This window comes from Rhopalosiphum maidis, chromosome 1 (assembly GCF_003676215.2).
Source record: "Rhopalosiphum maidis isolate BTI-1 chromosome 1, ASM367621v3, whole genome shotgun sequence".
Taxonomy (NCBI): domain Eukaryota; kingdom Metazoa; phylum Arthropoda; class Insecta; order Hemiptera; family Aphididae; genus Rhopalosiphum; species Rhopalosiphum maidis.
Window position 1 is genome coordinate 48843789 of NC_040877.1, and position 27062 is coordinate 48870850.

The following is a 27062-nucleotide window of genomic DNA, read 5'->3' on the forward strand; positions in this document are numbered from 1 at the left end:
TCAACGGAAACTGTCGCAAATATTCACGAACAAACTCATTTCGAGCTCAACGAGTTCAAGCACTGCGACAACTGCAGCCACGACCATTGCCGAGGAAACATCTTCACTGTTCTCATCGTAACGGCTGCGTCGCGATCCGTCGTCGTCCACGCTCAACGGGTAAAGATCTATCCGCTTCTCCGTAGTCGCCCAGCCGGCTTCAGAGCGGAAACCAAATACATTCACGACGGAAATACCAGACCATCCGGAATACAGCCAGCGATTGGAACTGCAGCGATTACGATTGTGCTGTTCTACGCGCCGTTGTCCAGTTCGAATATATATTATTGACTCGATGACCTGTCTCGTCGATATATATCGATAACCGCCTGGATCCTGTTCCTCCCGCGGCAGCGTATGTTTACATCCACCGTATACAACTAAATTATAGGTCACATCATGGTTGAAATCAGTAACGGTTCGGACAGTGTTTCTACACCGAGTTTGGAACCAGGTGCTTATAAGACATGTGAAAAATGTTACGTGTACGTGTCTTAACATTTTAAAATTTATTATTCGTACACATTATAATTAATTAAAAACAAAACACAAATAATAATAACATTATATTTAAATTATTTTAATTTTATCTATAAATATCGATAAAATAGATTTGTGTGAGGAGCAACACGGTGTGATGAGCCGTGGTAGGTCGATGGCGTAATAGTTTATGTCACCATGTTATATTGTCCGCTCACGGCCGATCGATTGTGGCTAAAGTAGTTACTGCTCGTCTTGAATCAGTTTTGGCACTAGCTGTGCGGTGATAGTGGACTGTAATTCATATAGCTTTTATGAGACACGGAATGGAAGGTGAATATGGAGTACAGAAAATATTATAAATCGTATACCGAAATAAGAATTGTATCGAGAATACAAACAATTCCGAAAGTAAAAACAAAATATTAATAAGTTGTCGTGATAAGATGTAATGATAATGAATAATGAAAAATATTCAAAACTTAATGATATTAACAATTTACAATATCATGATACTATATTTAAAAGGTTAGGTTAGTGATTATCTTATATCAATATTATGGATAACAATAGTCGAAGATTATACTTACTGCTAAACTTAAAAAAATTGTTAGTCGTTTCTAATATCTTCATAATATGTTGTCCTTGATTGAGTCTATAGCGACTGTAGACTCTACAGTAGTACAGCTAGTCTACACACATTCTCAATTTAGGTGTTTGGACCAATAACACATTCTTCGAGGCGGAAGTATATAATATAAAATGATAACACATTATAAACATAATAAAATACATTTATACATATTAATTATTATTATATAATATATTTACCTCTGTAAAGAAATAATGTATAGTGTATATCTATTAAGCTATTACAATTACATCAACCATTTACCTGATATTACCATAATATACTATAATACTAGATATATATAGCATTATAGCGATAATTTATTCAAATAAAATTATAAAAATAATAAAGTATCCACTGTTTATTTTGTAGTCATTTAAAAATTAGTACGAGTAGGTACTTGAAACTTTACAAGTACCTACTCGTATATTATTATGCATACAATGACATTTTAAAATGCAATATTTTGTCAAAAATTAATCCAACCTACTATATAATATAAGTATTTATATTATTAGATAGGTACTATGTATGTTACATACATATATAATAATGTCTAAAATAGTAAATTAAATTACTTTAATTATAACTACACCTATTACATAATAATAATAGGTTGATAAACCATAGACTCCGTCTTTAGTTAGATTTTTTTTTACTGTACTCGTAGACGATGATTGGTTTTATATCATATAATTTAATTCAAATTTAAAAAATCCATTACAGTGACAATTAAGGGCGGAAACATAGGTCCTAAACGGGGAGAGGGGCAATTTATGGGGTAATTATAAGGGCATACATTTAACAAAAAAAAAAAAACAAATAATATATAATTTGATACCAATTGCCCACATTGATCCCCATTGTATCTCCTTAGTGACACCTCTAGATGCATATCTAATACAGTATAGTATAGACTGTAGTCACACTGCAGAGTGGTGACCCATATCACTTGCCAACCTTTTTAATATTTAATATTAATTATTTAAATATATTTTTACTTGAAATTAAACATTTTTGAATTAGTGAAAAACAAATATATTTATTTAAATGTTTATTAATCAGTATTGAATATTTTGATTATAATTAAAAAATATATAGATTTTTTCAATGATGTACACATATTTTATTTTAAATAATTTAACTGCAATCGATTTTAAATATTTATACAATCGTATTGATTGATAACTGTTGTGTGGGTAATTTAGCCAGCAAAATATTATTTTATTTATATATTTATATTTATGTTTTATATTATAAATTATAATATAAAACATGAATAACTATAGTTTACAATTATGTCTATAGCCAACAAACAAACAAATAAATAATACTGACTATTAAAGCACTATAAGTATTAAATAGGTATATAGCCGGAGGCATAGTAACGGTATTGAGAAATGAGCCTACAAATGTAGTATTTTTATTTTATTATCAAAACGACAATTTTGTCATTATACATGCATTTTTAAATGTTTTTTATTTATACACATTAGTACACTTTGTGTGAAATTAATAATGGAATTATGAAAATTCTTAACTGGGACATCAGTGTTTCATTAATTATTGTTATTAACGCGTACATTACGGACATTTGTCAATTTTTTTAATTGGTAAAAAGCTTTTTTTTCAAGATTTATCCCTAGGGGCACTAAAGAATTTTCTTCCGCTATTGCACACATGTTTCTCAAGTCTAACACATTTTTACGCTCTTAAAAATACATAAAATTAGTTTTTTTTCAAACCGCCAACAGCTGTCCATGGTAATGAATTATTAATAAATAATTGATATTGTTTAGTAACTATCTATAACTAATAACACTTGTATTTAAAGCTAAAATAATGAAATAAATATTAGTATAATAGTATGTAATAGTATGTACTCGTTAAAATAATTATGTACACGAGATATTTATTTTAACAATTAATATAATTATTATAAAATTTTATTATCATTTATAAATTTTTATACTACCAATTTTCTTCAATATTCATTCAATAACTACTTTGTATAATATATATATTACGTATATATGATGACTGATATAGCATCGGCCGTCATCCGAAGTGTAAAACATTACCGTCTTGGCAGCGTTAACGTAAATAGCGTGGAATTACAGTGCCGCTATTGACGAATCGAGGACGAGCGACGTATGTAAAATTGTGGTACTCAGGAGAAACCTCCGCACACGGTGACTGCAGCGATGCAGGATCGGGAGTACGAAAAGGAGGAGGCACTACAGAGTTTGGCGACAGATCACCAGCGTACATTCTCCGGTACCCTGTCGTGTAACGAGTTCAATAGGGTGTCGCACGTTCGTATATAGACGCGTTAGACCCCCTCTGCATATGGTGGACAGCCAAACGACACAGGTCTTTTACAATCACACGGCCCGTCAGCGAAGGCGACACGGTGGCCAGCGGTACCAGAGTACTCGATGACATCAACACAGCAGTCATGGCAATCGTTACTGATTTACGACAGCTCAAGCGGTAGAGAAGTTGGCGAGCGGCGATGGAACATCCGGCGAAAAAGACAACAATGATAAAAATATTAAAAACGTACTGAAGCGTTTAACACCGAGTTGGTTGTCGCGAAGTGGTGACACACTCGGACGCACGTTAATATAAAAACGGCCACGTGGTGTACGACATTTACGCGTCGCAACGCGAGCGGAGGCTGACAAACGGCCTCACGCAATCGGAGACGCATAAAAATAATACAACGACCGATAAAGAAGCTATTTAAGGATAAAAAGGTGTTTTGTGATCGTACAAAAATACCATGTCGGTGTAGGACGTAAGAAACGTTTCACCAAGATATATTGTAAAAATAAAAAAAAAATATATAAATAAATCAAATATAATGTGATATGGGATTATGGAAACTCATAACCAAAGGTCAGCAGGTTTTTGAGTACTGCAGTGTCGGTACTCAACGATATCAATATAAATAAATATATCCTGACTGTGGCTGTGGCCTCATCGGCTTGTAATTTGGTTGGGATTGCCATTGACCACTGGCCTGTGAACAATTTTCGCCGCCGTCGTAACGTGCCACTATCACTGTAATATTTGGTACTCTAGTCGGATGGCGTCTGTAACTGCGGCGCTTTTACAGCTAACCACCATGCCACCAAAGTCTTTGGGTGACCGAATAAAGTACGTAGTTGACTTAGACCCACATAAGAACCTTACGATTGCAGTGACGTCATTTGTACCGTGCTGGGTATACATTTACTTATTTAAAATCCCATGTTGTAGTAATTAGGCTCACTTCATAAATTGATTAGCTTGAAAAACTGATAGTAATTTGCGCTTAAAGTGACCTGATTTATACGCCATGCGTAATAAAAAAAATTAAATGACGCCACTGACTTATTGAAGCATTTTCTCAATGTCGCAGTCGTCCTTTCCGACGATAACACACGAGATCGATGCACAGACGACCACCAGTATATATGTGATGGTAATGCAAATATTGAAAATTACATACAAAGATGAATAGTGAATTGTTGGGCGGCTACGCAATTTACGCACCAAATCGATATATGATTTTAAGCTTACCAATAAACTCGTAACTCAATCAACACTAACTAATTTTTGTTATGTTTATGATAGATTTATTTTTTCAATATTTATAAAACGGAATACTACACCGAGTGACAAGTTAAAGTGCCGATAGTATGTTAAAACACTTCGATTAGACATTGAAATATTATACTATTATCATTAGTGTGTTGCTACGCATAAATGTAGTGAAATTGTGTGTATAATGCATCGGTCTAGCCGAGTAATGCGATACACATAATGTATATTATTATTATATTTATATTATTTGATTGACTAATAATATAATATATAATATTATTATATGAATAATGATTCATTGTAGTTTTAAATATCGGCATTATTCGTAATAAATAGTTACCATCAACGATTTGAAAATACAGAAAGTCAACCACTGCACCGGTTCCGAGCAGGATAATATTCACACCCCGTCGGTTGGATCCATTCGCCGCCGATGTGACACATCAGCATCGTATCCGAAAACTCTCGATCGGCTGATATTATTTTCTTACCAAATCACCCTGCACAGTCTTTGCCATTAATATAACACTATCGGGGACACGGTTGTCGTCTGTGATTCTACACTTTTATAGTCGCTTACCCCTGTTTACAGTCTGACTCACCAGTCCCGCTTACTGTCGCAGTCGTGATAATTTATATTTGGTTGCTTTTGGCGATTAGGGATATAACTGATATAATTTGAATACGACGATAAATATGCATTTAAAATTACTGTTTTGATAATTGAAATATTATATGACATAGTACACGTATCTACAACAAAATAGATTATAATGGAGCCAATAGCGCAGGAAGACTCGTTAGCGTCCCTGGCAATCTTTGAAAAAAAGCGTCTTTTTACCAATTAAAAAAATTGACAAATATACGCTGAAATGTGTCCACGTTAATAACAATATTCAATGGAACGATTCGGGATTTTCTTTATGCTATTTTCATAATTGCAGTATTAAATTCACACGTAGTGTGTATAAATCCACCAAATTATACATATTATTTCAAAATAATATGTAGGCACACTTTGCCGTAACCGTTGCACTGGCTATACCTATTTAATATATTTAATACTTATTATAGTATTTTAATAGTTTGTATTATTTTTAGACGCAATTGTTAAACTGCCGATGAGATAACATACACTTAGCTGTGATATGGTAATGTTGAATAGCGGTTGATGGACTGGTTCTAAGTAAATCGTTGTAACCTTATACGCAAGTGGAAATAATGAAAATGATCTGCAGCATGTTTGATTTTCGCATGCCAACGTTTGGAAGGTATATTTAACTATATATTAAATTATATTGGGATAAAAAGCTGGACTCGTCTCTTTAGAAGACGTTACATCTATTTTCGTTTTTAATGTATGCTAAAATGATGAACATTGTTATTATTTTGCTAATCCTGTATTCGTGTGTAATATTAATAGTTTTTACTTTTGCCTGCTTAATATTCTTAAACGATTGAATATCAATTATCTATGAATATTATTTTTTAAATAATTACAGTATCTATTTAATAATATTTTTAATTGAACTAAATTAAAATTGTAGATTTTTAAACTTTTATTTAGTGATAGAGAGAAAATATGAATAAGATTATTAAGTTTTATAACTTGATAAAAAAATAAATACATAAATAAATAAATAAATAATAATAATAATTAACCTTTTTTTACTTTTATGCTTATGCGCATATTATAATATTGAATGACTGGACATAACTCTTTCTAAAAAACCCTGTCTGGAATAGATTAATAATAATATTATACGTCTGCAGGTATATAAAGTTATTAATAATTATGAACATTTACAATGAATTCATTATTTTATGATTAAAATTTAGCATATTAATAAAATATAAAAACGTTTTAAGGGTCTTAGATTTTTATATAAGAAAAGATTTTTATATTTAAAATTGAAATTATATCCTATATCCAAGCTATAATATTATTATATTAATATTATTGTGAACAATAAGTACGGTGTAAAATTAATTTTGCACGTGATTTGTTTATACTATACCTACTGTTTTACAGGTTTTATAAAGTAAATAATTAGATTAAAATATGAGGTAAGTTTTAAACTTAAAATGGATTAAGTGTAATATTAGGCATAACATGAAATTGTTTGAACATAAAAGTAAAATAAAAACGTGCATACAAACATAATACCGGCACCTACTAAAGCATTTTTTTAAATAGATTTATCCATAACATTTATGTGTTTTTAAATATCTACCAAAAGATAGACTTTTTATTATCATTATTATTATGATTATTATGATTATGAAAATAAATATTTAAAATGTGTGCTTCAAGGCATAATAAACAAATTACATACATACACAAGATGGATGAAAATACAACAATGATATAATATGTACACGGGGAGTGAACCTATCCAGTAACTAAATCAAATGTTAATGGTTATTACAAAAAGTTAAAGAAATACATTTTGTTAGTTATTATATAAAGTATTATTAAAAATTCAACAATTAAACTATGAAACGACAAAATAGTAATGATTAATTCCCTTACATTCAACTTATTATGTATTGCAACGTTAAGCAGTGATTGATCTATATTTAATTTAATATATAATAGTTCATCAACAAATTTATAAATAAAATTCCTATGAAGTGTTTATATTAGCTTATTAATTTTAGATAATCAACTATATTAATATTCGTTATATATTAACGAAAAGATTAAAGTGATCATTTCTAAACTGCTATGTACAACATCGCACAATTATTATAATGGAATAAATATGAATATTATAAAATTATTATTTCAAGCCTCATCACAAAGTTATCACTTTTATAACGCCATTTATGATGTTTCAAATTCAATTCAATAAGTAATTCTTATAATGTTTTCCGTTGTACTTTTCTTCGAATCATCCAGCCTTCTTCACGGACCACGGTTAACTCGTTTCATGTTAACCAAAATAAAGATAAATATAATAATAAACATTTATTTCGTTTCTTTAATTAATTATTGTTGACTAAACGTTATTTATAGAAAAGATATTTTATTTTTACGAAAAATGTATAAGCCACTATGTGGGTATACCGTATGAATTTCTACAACTTTGACAAAGATATGTGAAAATTAAAATCAAATTATGGTTTTAATAAATAAAACGGGATTAATATTTCAACTATTTTTATACTTCCAAAATATTTTGTACATATTAGAAACATACAAATCCAACAAACTCGTCGTACCTACAAATTATAAATGGGTACAAAGAGAATAGCCACTCCAAACGTCAAACATGACATTGTTACGTTTTATTAAATAATAAGACATATGTTAAAAACAGTAAGGTTTTATAATGAATTTCAAATTATACACACAGTCGGGTCGTGCAGAGGCTTATCCTGTTATGTTCGTCGATTTTATGGTAGTAATTTTATTACCGTAACTTATGTATATATTCGTATAGGTACATATAAAATGCAGATAGAATGCTATCCATCACAATTATATTCTTACATAATTATTATACGAATCGGGTATACACGCGTAGACGTATAAAATCACATAATCATCTACGTCATTACATTTTAGGTTAAAAAATTTAAAATCGTCAGTAATTTTTCGAAATTTATGTATTTTGCTAAATAAACAAACAACAACATCATATTTTATTTTGACTATATCCAACATACGATTTTAATATTGTTATACCTTATGCCTAAATAAACTTATAATTTAATCTGCTTCGTGTTTTTTTAGTAAATATTCTAGTGAAAACAAGGTTTATATTTATTTGCAAAGTAATACTACACAGACATAGTACAGAAATAGATACACAATGTAATATGCAAAATTGTAACACAAAAACAGTCATCATTCTTCTTATAATCTATAATTAATGATTAGTGAATTGTTTTAATGCAATTGCATGTATTCTAAGTTAGTGTGATCCAATGAAATCGCGTGCACTTACGTACGAGCACTGCTCATTTAAATATTACGGCATAAGAAAATTCACAGGCCCTATTAAACATACTGACTATTTATTTAGTTTTACTTAATAAAAATATGTCTGACCTTATTTAAGTCAATGCAATTGATTATGTGGGTGTAGTGTCTGAGATGTCAGCAATGCTGACGATGGTACATTATTATATTACGATTTGGAAACTCTAGATAACTTACCTCGGGATTATTCTGATGAAGTTCCGAACGATGAGTTTAATTTCGCAGCGAACGATGCAGACTAAGTACGGTGCAGTAGTATATAATGCTACTAGACAGTACTAACTTGGCTATTAATTTATTATTATAGTTTATATATTTATTGAATTTATTGATGTTCTACAGTTAATAAAATATCTTATAACTAATGTTAGTCAATGGCATAGCACAATCACAACCCGAACGGCTAGATTACATAAATATACAATATAAATAAATGCCGTACCACGACGAAACAGAATAATATTAATAATAAAAACAAATGACAAACAAAAACATTTATGTACGACCTGATAATAACTGATGGCAGGCGTTGGTGATGACGGTGGCTGTAGTTTCCGATGTCCCGGCACATCGCTGGAACACCGACCAGAGACCGACCAGACGGCGACAATCCACCGAACGTCGGTTGTTCAACACGGGTCAACGACCGCGTATACGTACGGGAGTTGTATACAGCAAGAACCTTGTATCGCGGAAACAAGATTAAAACAGTTGAATGCGATTGATTGGATTCCGACGTTAAACTGTATAATAGAACGAAAACAACAATCGATCGTGTTCGCGCTTCGTTGGACAAACGAAAAGCGTTTGGTCGCGAACGGCTTTGGTCGCACTGCGAGAATTCGGACGGGCGATGGCACGAAGCGAAAAAGGCTTTTTGCTTGACGCAAAAGCCCGAAAACAATAGATCGTAGACACGGGACTTGTGCGGCACGACGATGAGCGTGAGGCTCGGATGCGCGTAAATCAAAGGCGGAATACGGTGATGACGCAACGGTTTTACGACGACGAACCAAGAAAAAGGGACTGCTACGCTAGACGAACGGTAAAAGATAAGAGACGGGGCGGCGGCGATGGGCATCAGTGGTCATCGGCTAGACCGCGACGTTACAGCCCCCTCCACCGGTCTCTCCGGAAGGACAAAGTTTACATGGAGTGTAGTCTGCTGTACATCAACAGAGTTGCAAACGTTACGACGTAGGACTTGTCGCCGCACTAAATTTAAATATTAAAAGTGTATCCAAGATCCAACAGTTATTAATAATAATACATAAGTATGTTTATTTAAAATATATATCGTATAGATTTTCGTAACCCAATGCATTCGGGGTTAGTCACTTTTATTTAAAATAGGAAAATAAATATGTTAAATATAAATATTTTTATTCAAACCTTTTCATTTGACTTCTAATATCCCCAGAGATCACGTATTTCACTGCTTTTATTTAACTTGTTCATAAATGATATATAAATTTTCCAATTCGCGAGGTATGTCATTATATTATGCCATTATATTATTAAAATCTCCAATAATATTACTAAAAAATAGATAATTTTTAACAAGTTAGGGTCACACATTTTCGTTTCGTTCTATAATCGTATTTTTATCATACAAATGGTATATATATTTTTTTTTTATATATTTTTATTTCGAATGGACCAGTTTGAGTGAATTGTGTACCGTCTTTACTAGTCAGCTGGCAGAATACATCTTTAACATCAATGTTGACGACACAGACTATAGCTTTACAGGGGTGTGTATATTATATTGTATAGCTATACAAATTGTTCAATATTTTATGATGTTATACTTATTATTATATTTTAAATTTGATTAGACAAGATATTGTATGATACGCCTATCTCTAATTACAATGTTATAGTATAAAAGTACCTGCTATACAACATGACAAATGAAAATAATTTATTTACAGACGCGATTAAAGATATAGTTAGTACATTGTGATATATCACAGATATAATCTAGTTAATTTAAAAAGAAGTGTAAATTAATCGAGACTGGCCAACTATATGTTCCCAAGGAAAACTGTGACAGCTAATAAATAATATGTAAAGAAAATTAAAAATGATAAAAAAATATTCATACACATAATTGTATTAATATGTCATATTAAGTATTACAAAAACCGAAAACAGCCCAACTTTGAAAAGCTATATTTCGCTAACGAATTAACGAAAAAAATATCTTTTATATTGATTGAAGTTGAATACAATGTATTTATAAACCTTTGGTATTATAAAGGCTTAATACCAATTTAGTTCAATGTCATATGTAAGTGCCATTGTACACTTACATTTCGGGGAGAGGGATTCTTAATCCATATGAAAATTTTGCAAATTACTGCCCATCCATCCTATTCTACTGCTGCTACACTTTTAAGTACCTATATCGAATTGGCGGTTGCATATTTTTCTTGCAGACTATATTATAAGTCGTTAATTTTTAATAATAGATTTATTAAGTCAAAAATAAAAAAATAAAATAGTAATTCATTGCGTAAGTATGATTTTTAATTGATTCGTATTTTAATAACAAATCAAAGTATATAATATAATTACAGTAATATCCCTCGTAATCCGCGTTTTCTTTATCCGCGGTTGGATCCACGACTACATATTATTGCGTATGACCTAACCTTGCGATTGCGATAACGTTTCAGCGTTATTAAATGAACACTGCAGAAATTTATTTTTGACAATTCAAGATAATTCTTATATCGCTATAGGTATAACACATATACATTATACGTACTTATTACTTACTACTCACTGTCACACAAGGATGAAAAAATTATAATACCGCTGAATGTCTTGTCAACATCAAAGAATCACTTAACGAAATTCAACCCACCACTATAAATGCTTTAGTTGTATGAATTAAACAATTATTAATTGATTAAAAATTGATTTTTAAAATTAAAAAAAAATAAACCTAACCTCCCTTTTTACGTTGATTTATGGTCTGGTTATCCGTGGTTATGTTATCCACGCAGTTTGCTGGAACGTAACCTCTGCGGATAACGAAAGATAACTGTTAAAAATATAAAAAAAATAAATCAATTATCATCAATCCTATTTAGGTTGCCTAAAAGGCTAACAACATTATATTTTGATTATAAAAAACGGTGAAAATGTAGAATACAAATAATTATTTTCAGAAACAAAATTTTCCATATGGGCTAACAGTAGATATAATGCATTTTGATAAAAAAAACATTGTACAAAATGGTATAAACAATTTTGATAAGTAGCAAAGTTAAATGAATAAGATAAAAAAAAAACCGAAAGAAATCTTGCCATGTGGGCTAACGTGAGTAGGTAAAATACGTTTTTATAAATAAAACAATGTAAATAAATGAAAAACAAACGATATTTTGAACAACAATAATAAGAAGAAAACAATGATAGTAAAAAAGGAAAGCGAATAAAAAAAAAACATCGGTAGAAACATACGAAACTAGGCGAGGGGGGAAGATACGACATGGCGATTCGGTGCGAAAAAGCAATGCCTCCGCAACGTTTTCCGTTCACCTCACAATACGACGACCACTAGATATCAAGGCGAGGCCTGACAGCATCGCTCCGTAGCGGCATTTTGCTTTCGTCTGTACCGCTATCCGTCCCTCGTCGTCAACCTCCACCATCGTTCTGCACACGAACAGAAAGCTGCCGAGCGCTCGCCAAACCGTCGTAGTGATCGACCGCATCGACGACTAAACTCGCGACACCCGACTGCCCACGAGTGGTCGGAAAACGTGCTCTGGCAACATACCACCGCCCACCATCCGTGCTCCATCTCGTATTCCCCCAACCCACTTACCTGATTTTGTAACCGTCGTCCTGCCGATGTCTTCGGTGGTTGTGGAGGGGCATTGTATGCGTGTAGAGTTTTGGAATCGAAAAATAAATCCTTCACTGCGAAAACTTGCATACGATTTTTTTTCAAAAAAGTGGTTTTTACCACTTTGGCGGTTTAAATTTGGATTTTCGGGAATTTTCTGATATAGCATGAAGGTCCGACGGTCCTTGTACAGGTTTCCTTGTTTTTAGAGTCATCGCATGTGAGTTTCCGTCTTAAAAATACGTAAATTTAGATTTTTAGGTGAAAAAAGTCAAACAATGTACAGGGTCCGTGGGCGGCCGTAGTATAAAAAAAAAATATCGACTATTTGGTGTTTTTTTGCGCGTAAACCGTCTTAGGAACCCGTCCAACAATGCGTGTAAAGTTTCAGATTCGAAAAATAAATCCTTCACCACGAAAACATGGAAACCATTATTTTTCAAAAAAATAGTTTTTACCGTACTTAGGTGGTTTAAATTTGGATTTTTCGGCATTTTTCTGATATAGCAGGAAGGTCTGACGGTCCCTTGTACAGGTTTCCACGTTTATAGAGTCATTGCGTGTGAGTTTTCGTCTTAAAAATAGGTAAATTTAGTTTTTTTGGAGAGAAACGTCAAAAAATATGCAAAGGCAGTAGGCGGCCGTAGTATTAAAATAAAAATCAAGATTTTTTTCAGTTTTTTCGCGCGCAATCCGTTTCAGCAACCCGTCTAACGATGCTTGTAAAGTTTCAGAGTCGAAAATTAAATCCTTCACCACGAAAACTTGCCAACGAGCTTTTTCAAAAAACTGGTTCTTACTGTACTTAATATTTAGATTAGATAGACAGCTATTGGAGCTGAACTATTAAAATTACAACATTATATAGATTAATTTTCTAATTTTTAGTTTTTAATAGTACAACTAAAATAAATAAATATTTCTCACTAAATGATGTAAAAATATTATATGGATCGCAGACTGGTCAGTTAATCCATATTATTTTATTTTAGACCTCCTATACTCCTAAATATAGCTGTTAGCTGTATTGACCAAGACTCAAGCCTAATTGGACGAATTCGGTTCACCAAGTTTTTGAGTTTTAACATCAATAGCATGGCGTATAAAGGCACGCCACTTTAAGCGCAAACTACTATTAATTTTTCAGGCTAATCAATTTATAAATTTGGTGTACTTATTCTACAATATTGGATTTTTAAAAAGCAAATATATACTCAATACGGTACAAATGAAGCCAGTGCAATAGGTAAGGTTATTATGTCGGTATAAGTGAACTGCACACTTTATTCGGCCACCCAAAGACCTTAGTGGCATGGTGGTAAGCTGTAAAAGCACCACGTTTAAAGACGCCGACCGACTACAATACCCCAAATATTACTGTGGCACTTTACTATGGCTGCGAAAATTGTTCACAGGTCAGCTTTGCGGAGGTCACAGTCACAGTCAGGATACATATAATAATATAATATTTATATATATTATATGGATATCGTTCAGTACCGTCTTGCCACCACAATTACACATCATCATTGCAGCACTCAAACATCTGCTGACCATCGGTCGTGTGTTTCAGTCATAATTTTTTGGCTACAATAAAATGTCTATTAGATATTATAAATGGTATTATATTATCATTAACATGTTGCTCTACGCATAAATGTAATCAAATTGTCTGTACAATGCGCCGTACAAGACGAGTAATGTGATACACGTCATAATGTATAACTATTAACTTATATTATTTGGTCATTTTAGCTTTAAATATAAGTGTTATTAGCTAATGATACTTACTAAACAATATAAATTTTGTTTTAATCATTCATTACCATGGACACCTGTTGGCGGTTTGAAAAAAAACTAATTTTATGTATTTTTAAGAGCGTAAAAATGCGTTAGACTTGAGAAACATGTGTGCAATAGCGGAAGAACATTCTTTAGTGCCCCTGGGGATGAATCTTGAAATAAGCCTTTATAGGTGACAGGTATTTTTGATGGAAGTATACCTACTTGTGTATTTTCCTTTCGAACAATTTGCTAATTTTCGGACGATTAAGTTTTTTTTAAATAAGTACAATAATTAGGTACTTGTGAATAGCACATCACTGTTTAACCAATAATAATTGTTATTGATTTATATGTTATGTATTTATTTTCAATAGTAACACGAATAACTTAGTACAGTTCAAGAATGTACTACCAAATAATATTGTTCATAATCGAATTATGTTAAAAATAAAACTCCCGTTTATTGGATCATGATTACGTATTTTGTTGATTTCCCATATTCGTAAATCAACCGCATTACCAAGTACCAGAGATTAAGTGTGGAAATATTTCAAAAATATTTCTACAAGAGAAAAAAAAAGAGAAGTAGTTAGTTTATTATTGAAGTAAATTATAAGAGAAAGAAAGTTTTACATAGCTAAAATAATATATGTTAAGTATACTTATACAAAAAAACATGACGAGGTGGAATAAAAAGTACCGCACGATGGGGGACATAAGCCTACCGAACGGTATGACAGTCGGTGCAATGCCAGAATACTCCGACTATTGCCCCATTAACTCACTGGAGGTATCGATCAGTACAATGCAGGAATACTCTAATTATGCACTATTCACTGATACTAATACCGTCTGATAGGTTTTTAGGGATATCTTTCACCTTCAATGCGTAAGTCTGTCCGGGTGGGTCTTGCTGTAGCAAGATCAGGTAAAAGACTGTTGACCTGTGGTGGGTCGTACGGCCTTTTATACTCGGGTTATCGAAAATCCCGGTTTCTTTGACGGATTCGCAAAGCACAATGGCTGATAACGATACAAAATTATGATATATTAATAGGTATGCAAATAATACTTTAATTTAAAAAAAATATAATAACAATAGTATGTCATGAATTAAAATTATAATAATAATAAAAATAACAATATATAAATAATGATTATCAATAACAAGATATTATATAATAGGTAAAAAGAATAATAACAATATGATTATAATAATTATATTAAATATGGTTTAAACATATAGGTATAGTTTAAATGTTTAAATATAAAGAAATTTAGACTTTTTTTTTAAATATTGAATACAAATAAAAAGTTAAAAATATTTTTTAATTGAAAAAACAAGAGTTACTTAAATCAAATACTACACATCTATACATATTTATAAAATACTTATATATTAAAATATAGCACGGTGTTTACATAAACTTGATAAAAACAATTATTTCCAATAACATAGTCATCTCTCTATTGTTTATTTGTGGAATATAATAATATATTATTATAGTTATAATTTTAGTATTATCATAATAACATTATAATATTTAATTTTAATATTTTTAAGCATATAATTGGCTCTAGTGCCTAGTTGAGTTGGTATCTAAATCTCTATTTTCTATTCTCTATTCTTAATACTAAAATAATTACTTGTAGATGAATAATTTATATTAGAACAAACAAAAACATTTCAAACAGCATCATAGATGTCGAACAATTGCAGAAACTTATGTAAATATAAAAATGTATTGAACTACAATATTTAATTAATTCATACGTTTAAACATTATAATTCATACGTTTATATGACTACATGAGAAAGATATACAGTTTAGCACTTATTTTTGTAATAAGTGATGAACATTTAATTATTGTATTTGACTGATTATGTATTAATTTATATCTAGTTATCATTGTACAATGAATTACCTATTTCAGAATTAAGGGTATTTTATAAATGGTTTTTCAATGCAACATATTTTTTATGAGTAGATAATTTTTGCTTTTACATACAATGCTAAGTTCAAATATTGATTAAGTGTTATAACTTATAAGTATTAGGAACAAAAATATATCTTTTTTTTTATTTAAAAATGAGTTTATCGAAATATTTGTTTGATAATAAACTTAGGATTTTACAAAATAATTTAAAACTTTTTATGAAGAGTATTGACAAATCTAAGTGAAAAAAACTACAACATATTCCATGGATGATTCTAAAATACGGTTTTTAATATTTGTAAACATTTTACAGAACGGTTTTAAAACTCAATTAAATTAAGGACAATTATAATTATAATTAAAACTGATGTATAGTATATTATTAACGATAATAAGAAATAAGCAGTTTAATATATATATAGTTTATAAGTTCATAATATTTATTTAAAGATAACAAATAACAAAAATTATTTAGTTAGCGTATTATTTTATAAGCATTTATTATAAATTATAACATAAAAATTAATAAATATTTTACGTTTTATGTTATGTCCATAGCCAACATACGAAAATTAGAAATAATACTAATTACTAAACACCAAAGTACTATAAATTAATTAATAGGTATATAGCCAGTGGCCTGGCAAGGGTATAGCCAAGTGTGCCTATAAAATCATCACTCTGCTCCGAATTTAAATTTAGGCATAAATTTAGTTCAAGGGATATGGACACTGCAATTCAGAATATCGACGTATATTTCAGCGGTTGGTAAGAAACGAAAGAATACCGTAAACGGCATAAACGCGCATTCAATTTGTGCTTTTTCACACCTACGTATCATTTATTACATATATGGTTATATAAATACGGGCTAATACCAAACTCGGTTTCGAAAAGTTTTCTGTGCCGTCACTAATATAACATTATACCTAACATGAAGTGATTCAGAAGAAACTTGACGAGCTTTAATATTATTAAAATTAATACAAATTAACACTGCGAAGAAATAAAGCCATAGGATAAATTAAATGTCATTAATTATATTATATAAGTATATGAGACTTTAATTACTTATATTACAGGCTTATGATTTTAATATAATATTTTGTTGTAGATACATAATACATGCGTTATCAAAACAGTAACTTTAAATACAGACTCGTTGTCGTATTCAAATTATCTATATATATATACAGTAGAATCCACTTATTTGGGACACCACATAAAAGGGACAATAATAATAGGGAAAGATTGGCCTAGTCCGGACATGTATCGGTTTGTTAGTTAGTTTCAGAGTCGAAAAATAAATCCTTCACCACGAAAACTTGCAAACCATTATTTTTCAAAAAAGTGGTTTTAGCGTACTTAGGTGGTTTAAATTTGGATTTTCGGCAATTTTCTGATGTAGCAGAAAGGTCCGACGGTCCCTTGTACAGGTTTCCACGTTTTTAGAGTCATCACGTGTGCGCTTCCGTCTTAAAAATACGTAAATTTTGGTTTTTTGGTGAAAACGTCAATAAATTAACAAAAGGCGTGGGGGGCCGGAATATAAAAAAAAATATCGACTATTTGGCGTTTTATTGCGCGTAAACCATCTTAGAAACCCCGCTTGACGTTGCGTGTAAAGTTTCAGAGTCGAAAATTAAATCCTTCACCACGAAAACTTGCAAACCATTATTTTTCAAAAAAGTGGTTTTAGCGTACTTAGGTGGTTTAAATTTGGATTTTTGGCAGTTTTCTGGTATAGGAGGAAGGTCCGACGGTCCCTTAACCAGGTTTTCACGTTTTTAGAGTCATCGCGTGTAGGCTTCCGTCTTAAAAATACGTAAATATCGATTTTAAGGTGAAAAACTGCAATAAATGAACAAAGGTTGAGGCCAGCCGTAGTATAAAAAAAAAATATCGACTATTTGGTGTATTTTTGCGCGTAAACCGTTTTAGAGACCCTTCCGACAATGCGTGTAAAGTTTCAGTGTCGAAAAATAAATCCTTTACCACGAAAACTTGCCAACGAGTATTTTTCAAAAATACTTAGGTGGTTAGATTTTGAATTTTCGGCATTTTTCTGATTTGGGAGGAATGTCCGACGGTTCTTAATGTACGTTACATTGTTTTCAGAGGCATTTCGAGTACGCTTGTATATTAAAAACACCTAAGTTTGTTCTGTTCAGTGTGTTGAGACTTCGTCCTCAAACTCCAATTGTCCCCCACCACTTAAGTGATCGGTATGATGACGGCCACTAAATCAGTTAAGTGGAGATACAATACAGAGCATGAACGGTGCTCGCGGATGGATCATCACGACGTTTTGTTAGGAGGGTGCCTCCTGGTTGCTTTCGGTTTTTGTGTGGAACGATGTTGATCTTGACTACAACGACCGGCTAGTGGTACTGATGTGAGCAACGATTGCCCCCCGGGGAGGTTCCATGTATGCATCAGACATCACTCAGGCAACAACATGATACGACGGAGGCGACGAAGACTTTTGGCATGAGGTCAGTGCAGAGTGACGATATATTGTTTTGAGTTTGGACGTTAGCGATGGTGTCCTGTGGCGCTTTACTCCAGCTGCCACCGTGGTTGACAGACCCGTCCGACTACGGGACACGCTATTGGCGTGGGGGAGAGCATAACTCTCGTTTTCGTTGCGAGGCGAACTGAAGCCGGCCGGGTTGCGTCTATCTGGTGGCCGCCAGTTCAAAATCTTCTTCATTCGCCCTGTGCCGTTTTTGTCTCCGTCGCTCGTCCAAGAGTCGTCGTTTGCACCGCCGTCTGACGTGCGCACGGCATCGTCGCTCACCGTCAACTATCACTCTCGTAGCTGTCGGGCTTTGCCATGCCGTCTAGTGGTCGTATCGTCCGGCCGAGCGAAACGATCTCGTGACACTCGTCTGTTCGTGGAACTGTCAGAAAACGATGCAGAAGCGATCAGTAGCCTGTAACATATTGCTTTTTTGCACCGAATCACCATATTGTATACCCCTTTACTTAGTTTTGTGTCGTCCTGTCGATGTTTTTTTCTTTTTTGTTATTATTGTTATTATTGTTTTCTTGTTATTTTTGTTCAAATTTTAATTTTTTTTTTTATTTAATTTTTCATGTTAGCCCACATGGAAGTTTTTTTTCCTTATTAATTTTCTATCTCGTTATTTCACTGTCCTATTTAGCAAATGTTTTATTCCATTTTGTACACTGTTTGATTTACCAACATGACAAAATGTTATACATATAGTATTAGCCCATATGGTAAATATTTTCTCGAAAATTATTTTTTGTTTCATACATTTACATTCTTTTTTCTTATTAAAATGAGTTACAATATTGATAGCTCTAACAGCAAGTTTTTTTTTGAAATTAATGATTGTTTTATTCGTCAAAACTTTTTTTATAATCAAAATTTATTATGTTGTTAGCCTTTTTGCAAGTTTTTTTTTAGTATAACTGATTTTTTTTTTATTTGTATCAATTATAATATATACACCTTGATTTATTCTGAAAATATCAATTAATTAATAACCATATTTACTCAGTGAATTACTGTTTTATTTTTATTATTGAGTATATAAATCAAACTTAATAAATTAACGAAATTTAAAATCGTTAAAATATTCTCGAAACTTATTGCAAGTGATATTTTTAAAAAAGTGTCTACGAAATAGGTTTAATAGTAGAACTATCGAATAAAAACTACTTATAAGAAAAATCAGAATCCGCCTACTCGGGCCGCAATTATTTACGTATTTATTTTACGAGCAAAGTAAAAAGTCGGACATTGTGCATTTCACCCGATTTTCAAAGGTAAAGTTGGAATAAGTTAACATTGTCCGGGCTTTGTATACAGTGTCCAATTCGATTTGAGCACTATAGGTTATATATTGATTATATTAAAAATTTAATTACAAATCTTAAACTGTACCTATATAATCATAAAAAAAATCTAAAATAGACGCTTTATAAAATATTATCATGACAGTTTAATTAATACTAATATGATTATTATATTTTTCAATTAATATATACTATAACATACTAAATTGTCGTTGTCTAGTCTAGGTATACACTTCCTGTATTGGATAGGGACAACGGGTGGTGACGGCGATGGGCCGTCTACTGTCGCATCGGCTCCTGGCGAGTGATAACTATATCGATTGAGGATAGACGGTGCTGATTACGTGGATATATGACATATATACAATGAGAACTTCAACGGAAACCGTCGCAAATATTCATGAACAAACTCATCTCGAGCTCAACGAGTTCGAACACTACGATAACTACAGACACGACCACTGCCGAGGAAGCATCTTCACTGTTCTCCTGGTAACGGCTACGTCGCGTTCCGTCGTCGTCCACGCTCAACGCGTAAAGATCTATCTGCTTCTCCGTAATCGACCAGCTGGCTTCAGAGCGCCAGAGAGGAAACTAAGCTTTAGCGCCAGAAATAACAGACCATCCGGAACACTGCTGGCGATTGGAACTGCAGCGACTACGAATACGCTGTTCTACACGCCGCTGTCCAGTTCGGACATATAATATTAGCTATTATTTCAATGACCTGTTTTTTCGATGTATAGCGATAGACGTCTGGATCCTGTTCCGGTTTGCAGTGACCGACCACCACCACGGTACTACGGGCAACAACGACACAATACCGGCACCACGCCTCACGCCTAACGCACACGGTGGGACGGGAAGACAAGTCGGTCCGGACGAGTACCGGCCGCTGGTCGTCTCGCTCTCTTGCGTGAACCGTCTTATCGACAACAGCGACAACGCTGCCTAGTCGTATGTAAGACCGCGTAATGCATAATTGTGTATTCTCTTTTATGTCGTCGACACCTGACATATTGACATTTAACAACTAGCTATTGTGTACCGTTGTTTATCATCTATAAAAAATACATCGTACAAATAGTGAAATTTGTGTTGTTCTTTTATACTGACCTACCACCATAGCCGCGTCAGCGTGTTAACCACGTTAATTTTATTTTATAATCAATAATATTATCTTTTATTTTAATTTATGTTACTATATATATTTATATATACCAAGGTATTAGACATATGTTTTATATATTTTAAGTAGTACTTATTTTTTTAAACTAATGATTTAGAAATTAAAATTTGTGATCATTAAAAAATGACATAATATTATGTATTGTTATATTTTTTTAAATAATATATACAAGTATATTTGGCACCTATTAATTTAGGTTTGATGTTTAATAATTTATAACTGTTTCTTTTTAAAAATACAAATTATTTTCCATGAATTTGTATAGAATTATTATTTTATTTTATACTGTTATTCCAAGTAATTCCTAATAAATTCTGTACAACGAATGTAATGTTTCGACAACTGTGTGTACTTTATCGAGTATTATATTGAAGTCTGTGAAAATGTCTTATAAAACACCCAATTTTTATTTCAGTACAATAAAAAAAAAATAATGCTCATCATTATATAACTAAACTTCCATTTAACGAAATTTTATGTTTAACGATTTATTTTTGAGATCCATGACTTTCACTATTAATTATGAACAAAAAAAGAGACCACAAAAACAACACGATTACATAGGATTATTTGTGCAATGTTGATATTTAATAATTATTGTCAATTCGTTAAATTTTCTTGAATAATAACATTATAAACAAATTTTAAAATCTAAAAACGTAAAAATAAAATAAAGTATAAAATTAATCATTTTTATACCTTGGTATGTGTTACAAAATACTTGACACACTTAACAAATATTTTATTATATTTTTATGAATCAAATACTAGTTTATTTATAAATAGTTAACATATTTCAATGCATACATCGCAAGTATTAAGTAAAATATAACTTATAGAAAAAAAAATATTATTTGAAAACAAAGTAATACAGTTACATGAAATATAATACCCGTCCTACGGTTAATAATATTTAAATTCAACACTTGTCTAATTCTAGAATTAAACTTAATATTATTATATAATAAAAGATATACAATATACTATATAAATCAATAATAAATATAACTGTCTATGTCCTATGATATAATAATAATTTATTGAAAATATTTAGATTTTATAGACAGCTATTGGAGCTAAACTATTAAAATTACTACATTATATAGATAGATTTTTTAATTTTTAGTGTTTAAAATACAACTAAAATAAATAAATATTACTCACAAAATGATGTATAAATATTATATGGATCGCAGACGTGTCAGTTAATCCATGTTATTTTATTTTAGACCTCCTATACTCGTAAATACAGCTGTTAGCTGTATTGACCAAGACTCAAAGCCTGATTGGAAGAAATCGGATCACCAAGTTTCTGAGTTTTAACATCAACAGCATGGCGTATAAACTTTAAGCGCAAACTACTATCAATTTTTCAGGCAAATCAATTTATAAAAAGGGTCTAATTACTATACAATATTGGATTTTTAAAAAGCAAATATATACCCAGCACGGTACAAAAGAAGCCACTGCAATAGGTAAGGTTATTATGTCAGCATAAGTCAACTGCACACTTCATTCGGCCACCCAAAGAATTTGGTGACATGGTGGTAAGCTGTAAAAGCTCCGCGGTTAAAGACGCCACCCGACTACAATACCCCAAATATTACAGTGATTGTGGCACTTTACTATGGCTGAGATAATTGTTCACAGGTCAGCTTTACGGTGGTCAACGGTAATAGCAATCAAATTTCAGTCCGGTGTATATCCGAGAGTTCGACACCCGTAAACTCGTTACACGACGGGGTGCCGTAGTACTTACGCCGGTGATTTGTCATTAAACTCCGTAGTGCCTCCTCTTTTTTATACTCACGATCCTTAATCGCCATATGAGTAAGTTTCACCGGAGTACTACAATTTTACGTACGTCGTCGGTTCGTCAACAGTGAAATTGTAACTTTGTGTAATTCCATGCTGTTTAAGTTAACACTGCGAAAAACTTAATAAATTATAACGATAATTAAATTCTATAATAATTAGAATATTAATTGGTTAAAAAAAATATGTCATGTTCCTATTTTAATTATAACCTGTATTTAAATTTAAAAGTAAAAAGCTTTATTTAACATATAAAATATTATGTTGTTTATGTTATTACTTATTAGTAACTTACTAAGATCTAACAAAGGTAAACTTTTATTCGCAAAAAAAAAGTTTATGTGTCCTGCGTCGTTGAACGTCGTTTTCGTGGGTCCAGAGATGCTGACATCTGTATTCCTAGATTTATCATTCAATTAATATGTATAAAAAAAAAATTCATACAAATTTTTTGAAATATTTATACCTACTTGTGTATTTTCCTCTTGAACAATTTGCTAATTTTCGGACGATTAAGTTTTTTCGCAATAATTTCAATAATTAGGTACTTGTGAATAGCACATCACTGATTAACCAATAATAATTTTAATTGATTTATATGTTATGTATTTATTTTTAATTGTAACTCGAATACCTTAGTACAGTTCTAGAATGGGCTACCAAAATATATTGCTCATAATCTCAAATAATGTTAGAAATAAAACTCATTTTTATTGGTTCATGGTTACGTACTTTTGTTGAATTCCCATATTCGTAAATCAACCGGATTACCAAGTAGCAGAGGTTAAGTGTGGAAATATTTCAATAATATTTCTACAAGAGCAAAAAAAAAGTAGTTAGTTTATTACTGGAGTAGATTATAAGAGAAAGAAAGTTTTACATAGCTAAAATAATATATGTTAAGTATACTTATACAAAAAAACATGACGAGGTGGAATAAAAAGTACCGCACGATGGGGGACATAAGCCTACCGAACGGTATGCCAGTCGGTGCAATGCCAGAATACTCCGACCATTGCCACATTAACTGGGCTGGAGGTATCGATCAGTACAATGCAGGAATACTCTAACTATGCACTATTCACTTATACTAATACTGTCCGATAGGTTTTTAGGGATATCTTTCACCTTCAATGCGTAAGTCTGTCCGGGTGGGTCTTGCTGTAGCAAGATCAGGTAAAAGACTGTTGACCTGTGGTGGGTCGTACGGCCTTTTATACTCGGGTTATCGAAAATCCCGGTTTCTTTGACGGATTCGCAAAGCACAATCGCTGATAACGATACAAAATTATGATATATTAATAGGTATGCAAATAATAAATTAATTTAAAAAAATATAATAACAATAGTATGTCATGCGATTAAAATTATAATAAAAATAAAAATAACAATATATAAATAATCAATATCAATAACAAGATATTATATAATAGGTAAAAAAGAATTTAATATTATCGGCATGTGTATAATAGTAAGACTTTGAACTTTACGCCAAATAGATTGCCGAAAGTTAAATAGACACCCTTTTATGGGAGTATCAGAACCAAAGCACTGCCGAATGGAGACAATCATTCCAATTTCAAAATTTATTTGGAAACAAGTAGGATTGAACTCTAATCCATTTCTCAATGTCGCTTCTTTTATTATTTCAAACATTCTCAAATATGTCGATGTACTTATATTGAGCAATAATGTGTAAGCCTAAAAAAATATATATTAACATATAATACTTAGTATGTTACTAAATTATAAAATTATATTATAACTACTAGGGGTATCATCATTTCTATAACAAAGCAGTGTAAGGTATACAATTTGTGTATACATTTTTGCTGCTGAATTATATTTGCTATCCATAAAAACTGTTTTACCATAACAAAGACGTCGTAAAAATCCTTCGGTACCAAATACAATGATTTTATTATCCGTACCATCAAATACTGTAGGTAATAATATTATAATTAGTAATAGTATTTAGAACTAAATCGTTTAAATAATTTAGAATAAATACCTAAAAGAAAATCTTTTTCATCATTCGTTGATCGCCAATTACCTTCAATATCTAATTTAGACAGCTTTTTAGGTAACGTTGGCATTAATTTCATATGTTTTCTGTATGCCAAACTTTTTACACTGGTATAAATTGGTATATAATCCTTTACCTTACTTCGGATTCCGTAGAATCCTCTATTCCTGAAGCCATAATTGTTTTTCGGATTTCATTAAATGTCTGTGGTATAGTTTTTGTGGCTTTTATTACCACTTCGTCCTTCAAATAAGTTATTTTCAAGTTATAAAACATGTATTCAAAACTAATTTTAAAAAATGGTATAAAACTCATGAATAAAAATGTATAAATTAAAACAAACTCACTTTAATCTTATTTCGAAAACCATGTTCAGCCAATTGGGTTCCATGCATCGGATGGATATGCGTTTTTGACATTATAGCATTATTGGAATCTTCTCTGTGTATTGCTCGACCTCCATAATTATCAATACATTTATAATAATGGTTAAAATCTCTTGTTCTATCAATTCGATGTTTAAAATCATCCAAAAATCGCTCACCAATGAAGAATTAGTTAAGTAGAATCTTTCTTGATTTCGTTTTTGAAAAAAAAATAATAATTACAGTATTACCGAAAAAATAAAGTATCTAATAAAAGAATATATTATTATATTTCATACAATATTATAAACAACGTGCTAATGGATTTATTATACAAAATGATGTTATACAATTCTTACATGAAAACCTACACAATATTTAAATTTGTAAGCATAGTATTTATATTATGTATTCGTAGATATTATCAATAAATTCAATATCCGAAAATAAAATATGAAATCGTATAAGATGTATTAAAACTGTTTGATTACTAATTTTTTTAGGCTAATTCAAATGCCACAATTAAGTGTATCATTTGTTTTCAGTCGTTTGCGGCGGTAGTACGCATATCTTTATTGCCAAGCTATTGTTATTTTAAATACTTTGAATTTAATAATATGTACTAATAGTTACCAAAATATTGTATAAGAACATCAAGAACATACCTCGGTCCAGTTACAAAAGATGTATTATATTTTTTGATAAAAAAAAAACACTGATTTTAGAATACTAAAAATTAATTAAATTTTTACTTTGGCTTAAGAGTAATGAAATACATTCCCAGTACACTATTTTCCCATAGCAACTATGTACCTAGTCATAGGTCACAATAAAAGTGTATGTTGTATTGAAAAACTATTTATAAAATACTCTTCATTCTAAAATAGGTCATTGATTATACAAAGAAAACAAAATAACCTGTGTATGATTTAACTTATTTTTATAAATTTCAAATAGTTAAAATATTAATAAATACGTATTTATTATAGTATTAATATCAGCATAAAAATTAAATATATACCAACACTTTTACAAAATGTGTAGGCACATCCAAATGATCGATGTGTGGAGGGTGTGTGTAAAATATTAGAACGCAATATACAAATTTGGTATATAGACACCAGTGCGCTTTTCATATCTTAACAAATTACGTAAGGTAAGATTTGTACGTCACAGCGAACAGCTGATGTATAGTTTTCGACGACAGCGAATGCACATGTAAATTACTGCGGACAGGACTCTGTAGTCTAGAGACAGCCATTGCACAGGTCCTAATACTGTGTAACTATCGTCCTGTTGGCTGTCGGTAATACTGTCTGTATCCTGTCGCCGTCGATCTCGCGCACCTGCACCGGTTACACCGTACACGGAAACAGCAGCTGAGTCAACGCTGCTGACATTTTTATTCCAAGCAACTCAACCAGTACCGCCTTTTCCATCAATACGTCGTCGCTAACGTAATCATTACTATTGGGTCCGAGTCGTTGTCCACGTGTTCATCAATAGCCGCTGTATGGTCCGTCAT

The 27062-nt window shown here is 31.5% G+C and overlaps 1 pseudogene; it reads right to left on the reverse strand.

Annotated features, from left to right (window-relative positions):
* Positions 1 to 27062, reverse strand: LOC113561215 (annotated as a pseudogene).